This window comes from Corvus brachyrhynchos, unplaced genomic scaffold, assembly GCF_000691975.1.
Source record: "Corvus brachyrhynchos isolate BGI_N302 unplaced genomic scaffold, ASM69197v1 scaffold283, whole genome shotgun sequence".
NCBI lineage: Eukaryota > Metazoa > Chordata > Aves > Passeriformes > Corvidae > Corvus > Corvus brachyrhynchos.
The window spans coordinates 657,475-664,511 of record NW_008237409.1 but is presented as its reverse complement, the minus strand read 5'-3'; the positions used below and the strand labels follow the sequence as shown (position 1 = coordinate 664,511).

Here is a 7,037-nt window from a genome sequence, read left to right as displayed (position 1 = left end):
ATTACTATAATATGGATTTTTTTGTGTAACTTAATACATTTCAGCATATTAAAAAATTAGTTGAAATTTCCATTCTTTTCTGATTTCAACTGCCATAAAAATGACTGTAGAAGTCAAAACCACCGACAAGTTCACGGCAAAGCCAGCACCCATATTTATGTTATTTACTGCAGTATTTACCTTGCAATTCTAATATTTAGTCAGTCTGACACTGGCTGGGTTTAAGGAAGTTATGAGTTACTAATATAACGTATGCACATGCTTCACACCCAGCTAAAGAATTTTGCTGGATAGGAAAGGATTTAATCATGTGCTTTACCATACTTAAATTTCCCATGCTTACTTTCAAGACGGGAAGATACAACATGATAATAGTTAGAGATCAGAAAATATTTCCCAATATTCTTTCAAATCTATTGCCCAGCTTTTTCTATTTTCTTGCTATGAACCTTTATGCAATTATATTTTTATAGTACAAATACTGAAGAGAAAAAAAAATGTCACACTTGTAAATAAACTGAATTTTAAGACTGGCACATGCAACCACGTGTGTTTTAGCAAATATCCAAAACTTAAACCAAAGAAAGTATATTGCTTACTATCACAATAATCACAGCCAGAGGGATTGAAATAGCAAACATTCAGCAAGCTAGATTTAGAATCAATTTATTGGATCAGCCTATAAAGAAAAAAAAAATCTAAAGCCCAGCACAATTATCAAGCATCTTCAGAGTGAAATACTTTTTAAAAAATGTGATTTGCCCGCAAATATTCTGAGAACAGAAAATATGGACAATTATTTGCATAGGTTTAATCACTTAATGTGACACTGATATTTCAGGAAACAGACAGGCTACAGGCTGTGAACTTCTTTGTTCCACATAAACACACCTCTGTGCCTGGGCTTCCTGAGCAGCTCCGAGTCCTCGCTCACATGATTCATTTCACAGCCAGTCACCCAAGATCTAATACAAGTGAGCAGCAATGCAGAATCCCCCTCCAAACCAAAGGGAGGATCCCACTCCCTTTGATGCCTTTTCCCTGGAAAGGAGCTGTGTTAGATGTGATTAATATACAGGATAGATCTACACATGCAGATGTTGGGAGAATGTAGAGAGGAAAAAACAAGCAAATCATTTTTTTTCAGCAGTAACAGATGTTGAAACATCATCCTGCAGACACGTTACTCTTAATACAATACTGCTCATAAAAAGGGGGGGAGGACAGAATCAATGCCCAATTACCCAGTTTTTTCAGGGTTTCCATTTTAATGAGCTTCCTGGATGATTCTGTCCTTTCAATTTTCCTCCTCTAATAATCCTATCTAATTAGTTTTGTCTAAAACATCAGCAAAAAGAAAATCATCTGTCTAAAAAAAAATCCTAAAACTGCTGGTAGCATGTTCTTAAAAATGACACATTATACATCGTTTACTTCTATATAAATGCAGAGCAATTCCCAAGATCCTACAGCACTGCTGGGATTAGACTTGAGCGACTGAAAACAGCTTCATGTCCCAACACATCTGTAAATGGCAAATGGATAGAAACTGACTAACAGTGCAATGGCATTTGCAGATAGATCAGTGCTGAAAAAACAACCAAATGCAGAATAAATAGATTAAAGCCACCTTTCTCTGGCTAAGGGAGAGATTAGGTGAAGCCTGGCCTGCATTCCAGCTGCAGACTAACCTGCTTTCCTGCTAGGCTGCATCTTCCACTCACGTTATCAACAGTGCCAGTGCCTTCCCACCTGACACCTGGCCAGCCATGTGAGGAGCTGGTGACACCAGGGGTGGCAGCAGGGCCACTGCTGCGGCCACAGAGCACACAGAGCTCACATCCCCCGAATCTGCCAGGCAGCACAAGCCCAAAACAGCCCTGCACACCCTCTGCAGTGAAGCAGTGCCCGGCCTCACAGGCAAGGACAGAGTGAGCATGAGCAAGAGCTCCAGTGATGGCACCCATGGCCTCTAAACAAAAAAAAGTCAAGACAAACCCCCAACAGCCATAAATGTTTACAGAGCAGCTTTCTTACAACTCACTGGTGCCCCAATACCACAGGAATTAGTGGTGCGGAACTAATTGATACAAATCTCCTGAGGGGAGAGTTGCTGCTGGTTATCTCGAGATGAGAAATTTAGTCCAGAAGGATAAATTGAACAGACAGCTGAAAAGCTTTAGTTCTCCTGGTAGGAAAGGAACTGATCTGGTAAAGAAAGCCCTTAAAGAGATACTATCATGTTAAAAAAACAGGACTAGGAAAAGCATTACTAGTCTTAAAACAACTGAGAGACCTCTGAAAACTCAGTGTTTATATCAGTACAGCTAATTATTTCCACCTTCCCACAAAAGATGAAAAACTGAAGATGTCAAAATTTTAACATTTCTCCTAGTTAAATTTATGTTATGAATGTAATTATGAAACTGCTATAAAAAGCCCTGTTCTTCAATTAGTGATTTCATTTTTGCATCTAGTATTTTTATCTATCAATTCGCCTTCCACCAAGTTGAAAAAAAATAAAAGTATTAAGATATTCACAGGCATGTAAAAGACTCTATTCACAATTCTGGAAAAGTGTTGTATCAGACTTTTCTGGATTAATTTTACTGCCCAATCCCTCAATTCCATTTGTTACAATAGTTTTTTTGATAAACAAAATAACCAACAGTTCCTGTGTGCATGTTGTAAGTCCAGCCTGCATTTTTTGCTCCAAAGTGCATGTATGCAAGATTTACTTTCTTCAAAAACTGATCTCAAGGACAGGATTACGAAGCAACAACACAATGAATTCACAAAAGGCACCTGCATCCGCGGAGCACTGGCTCATTCGCACAGCTCGTGGAATTGTGGGACTCCAGGACATGAGCCCCGCACGGTACTCAGGGACAATGGGATGCCACAGCCCAGCAGCTCACGCCGTCCCTGCTGCTGTGCTCTGCTGCTGGGCCCAATGCTCTCCTGAGGCTGTCAGGAACCAAACACCCCAAACTAGCTGAGGGTGGAAAAATCTCAGCAAGAGCTCCAAACTAACCAAATTCTCCATGTACAACCAATGCCTGTTGTCCGTCTTACCACAGAGACGGAGCTCCTGTCATGTGAACCAGTGACTCCTAAGTTATACGTAAGTGAAGATTTCCAAACCTGTTATCCTATGTTAACCGATGGACAATGGGTTCGAATCAAGGCAGGACCTGAACTGCATGATGTGAACTCGCAGAGTTAAGCCTATCCAGGCTGTGGCACACCCCACCAGCTGAGAAGCTCTGCTCTCCACAAAGGCCACGGCCACCCTGATCCTTAGACAGGGTAATTCAGAGCACCTCTACTCAACTTGTGGCTTGGCATTACTTTTAGCTACCAGTTTACTCCAGAAACAGTGGATCATGGAGAACAAGGTTACTCAACACGTGACATATTTAAACAAGCAGCAAGCAGTGATGCAACTCTTGGAGAAAACATAAATTTACCATCACACAGAGATTAAAATCATGCAGTGCTTTTTGCCTGGAGAGGAGGAAAAGGAAACAGCCTGCTTCTCTCCCCTTTCCAAAACCCATCATTTAGGGATGCTGCTCGCACAAGGACAAGTGCCTTGTGGTGATGCTTTCAATTCTCCACCTTCTAGGGAAGATAACACACTGCGGAGCTATTTTAAGAACATCTCATTCACAAAGGTCTCCAATTCAGTCATCAGAGACAGAGATGATTTTCTTGCTGCTTCAACATCTTTACTGGCATGACATTTGCTTCAGAGGGAATTCATTTGCTGTTCCAGCATCAGAATGGAGCAAGAGCAGCTGCCAGGAGAGGGATAAAAGGAAACACTGTCGACAAAGAGCAGCAGGGTCATTTCTGATGCAAAGAAATATAGAACAGAGAGAACCACAGAACTGACACTTTCTCCAGAAAGCAGCAGGGGATAAAGATGTACCCTCTGCCTCCTGCAACTGGTGTTTAGCAGGAAGGAGAAAAATGAGACAGAAAGGACAAAACAATCAGGCTTAAGTTTGTAAACGACTAATTATTACAAACCAACTGTAAGCATCTGAGCATTTCCACTTAAAGCCAAGCTCATGCTTAAGTGTTGCAGGCAGCAAAGAACTCAGTATGTCCTTCAGAACTCTCAAAAGAAAACACTTCTGGCTAGAAAGCTCTGCAGAGCAGGAGCTCAGTGTTTTGGAGGTGACATCTTTGGGATGATTTCAAGCTGCAGTGCTAATCCTGACCATCATATCTGTATACGCAGCACACTGGACCGACTTGGGCCAGGGCTGTCATCCCACCACAAAAAACTGCACTGCAAGAGCCAGAGGGGGCTGATGGGCCAGGGAAGCAACACAAGTGCCTGTAGAGTCCGATGTTCAACCTCAGGGAGAAGCACAATCTTGGATGACAGCACCTGTCATTCACACCAGTTGTCCCCATCCCAGGCCCATCAGTGCTGCCCTGCTACAGGAAGCAGCATTCCATTATTTAACTGCTGTCCAAGGCAGTGTCACGTTCCCACAATGCTGCTCAAAAAAGCCAACCTGCCTGTTGGCCTGACTGACAATCTCACCATTGGTCACCTGCTTGGTTGGATCACTAGATTCTTTCCCCTCTCTCTTATTAAAACATCGCCCTGAGCAGGGCAGGGATTTGTCCCTCATTCCACAAGACAAGCAGATCCTGCCCTCTTCCTAGATGAAGGAATATTGCCATCCTTGCAAACGTTAAGACAGAAACCTTTACACATAACCAAAGCTAAACCAAAATATTCTCTCCCCTGCTCCTCACTGCATTTTATTAATGGAGTAATTTATTCTTTTCCAGTTTCATAGAGAAAAGGTTTTAAAGACAAAAAACTCTGGAAAATTATTCTTTGCAAAGAAAAGGGCTAACATACCCAAACAGAAAATTTAATATTTTGTGTATATGTTTATTCTGTTGCACATTAGCATCAGAGTTTATTTGGAGCATGGTATTTATCTGACTAACGAAACCTGCTCAGATTCACAGGCATTAGCACCATGTTTCTGATACCTTAAGGGATTCAGCATCAGGATTTATGAATTAAATATTTCCAGGGCGTTACAGAACACTGAGGACTGTATCTGCAGAGTGTTATATCAGGGTATGTGTGGGATTGTCAAACACCCACATGATAAATTATCAATAGTGCAGCTCAGAGCACCCCTTTTGTGGATCAGAGACAAATCTCTGCATTTTATTATGCTTTGTTCCACTTAATGTTATTTTCTTCTGCATTAAAGCTTCACAAAAACCCTACATGCCTAAATGCTGAAGGACATTCATACACAACACACAATCAAAAGACTTACTCTAATATTTTGAGTCCTGTTTTCACAGCTAGCCCACATGGGACAAGAAAAAAAAGCTGACAAATTATGTCTGGAACTGGACCATTACATTTTATACCTTTTAAGATGATACAATCTTTTGTGGGGAATGTTAAGGTTAAAACACTGCTGAGGAGCATTAAGTAAACAGGACTAGCTGATTACAAATTGTCTTCCATCCCTTGCCCATATGCAGAGCGCTGTCAAAGAGATTATATCCCTGCAAAGCAAGTGTCAAATCCGAGGGAAAAATAAATCTCTCAAGAGTCAGAAAAAACTAAACTTGAAGCTGTGGATTTTCAGAAATGAACAAGAGTGAACCCTGTGTTTCTGATTCACAGTACTGACTTCTAGATGCAGTTTTTACATGAGTTTAGCACAGGCAACCCCAGTTATTCCAGCATTCACTTCCAGACAGCAGACTTGTACTGCATTACAGCACTCTGACTGTGAGTGCAGTGCTAAGACACAGATGCATGTCCCCATGGATAACTATCACCAGCAAGGGATCAGAATTTATCTGCCATGTTTCAGCAGCAGCAGTCACCAGTTGTATCTCCAGGCCTCAGTGAGGATGACAAATGAGCTGCCCTCAAACTGGGCTTTGGCAGGACCCCATGCAGTGTCTCTGCCTGCCCAGTTCCAATTGCCATTGCTGGATTTTGCCAACTCACTCATCAAGCAGCTCAGGCTCACTGAACTACTCACACAACACTCTTGCTGCAAGTTCCATGACCCAGCTCAGGGATGAACCCCCTCAGCAGCCTTATGCCTCTTCAGGGGCTGGAGATAACGAGGAGGTGTTGACCTAGACCAGTACACCAGTAATTCATTGTGCTCCACACGGGAGAGATTCATGTAACTCACAGGGAACACTTTCAAGTAACAGACCTCTACTGAGGAAACAAAGGGTCTATTAGGTGAGCACTTTGCAAGTGTAATGTTTTCCTTACTACCCTTTTGTTTTTTTCTTACACATATTCCTTACGAATCAACCGCATCTTGTCCTCCTTAACTTTCACAGCATGAAGAGCCTAAAAAGCAGTTGAACCAGGAGCTCTTAAGTTTCACAGTGTGACAGAGGCCAGGGACACCAGTTGAAAGTCTTTATGAACCCAGTGTGGAAGGAAGATATACTCGATAGGGTGGGTCACCCAACGCTGGCACCTGACAGAACTCCATATGGGCACCAAGATAAGCACATCCCTCACCAGGCTTCACCTCACTGAGCGGGGCTGCTGCAGCTTCAAAGCCTCTGTTTTTAAAATGGTGACACGACAGCAAAACTCTGATGTAATTCCAGACTGGACTATTAGTAACCGTATTTCCAAATGCAACGGGGACAGCTTTAACAAAGGAACCCATCTTGAGTCCTGCAAGACTTTTCTTGCTTACATTCTCAAAGAGCAGGCAAAAATGACCCAAACCCCGTTGTTATAAACTGTCCCAAAAGTATCGAACCCATTCTTGCCAAGATTTTGCACTGATGTTTCAGGAATCACAGCAGGCTGTCACGTTTATACTCTCTCTTCCCCCCGCTGAAGAGGAGTCTGACAATGTCCGGTTTTCAGAGACAAACAGAAAGGACAGATGACAGGACTACACCTTCAGGGATTTGCTGGTAACACCTCAGCACTGCAGCTGTCACAGCTCTGCTGGGCTCTTTTCTTGCCCACACAGGTGCCAGGGGCAGCG

At 42.5% G+C, this 7,037-nt stretch overlaps 1 protein-coding gene across 4 annotated transcripts in view; it reads right to left on the bottom strand.

The window, feature by feature from the left end:
- LYRM9 (LYR motif containing 9) overlaps window positions 1-7,037 on the bottom strand; it is a 31,283-nt gene that overhangs the window by 23,777 nt on the left and 469 nt on the right. The gene's annotated exons all lie outside the window — the stretch shown is intronic.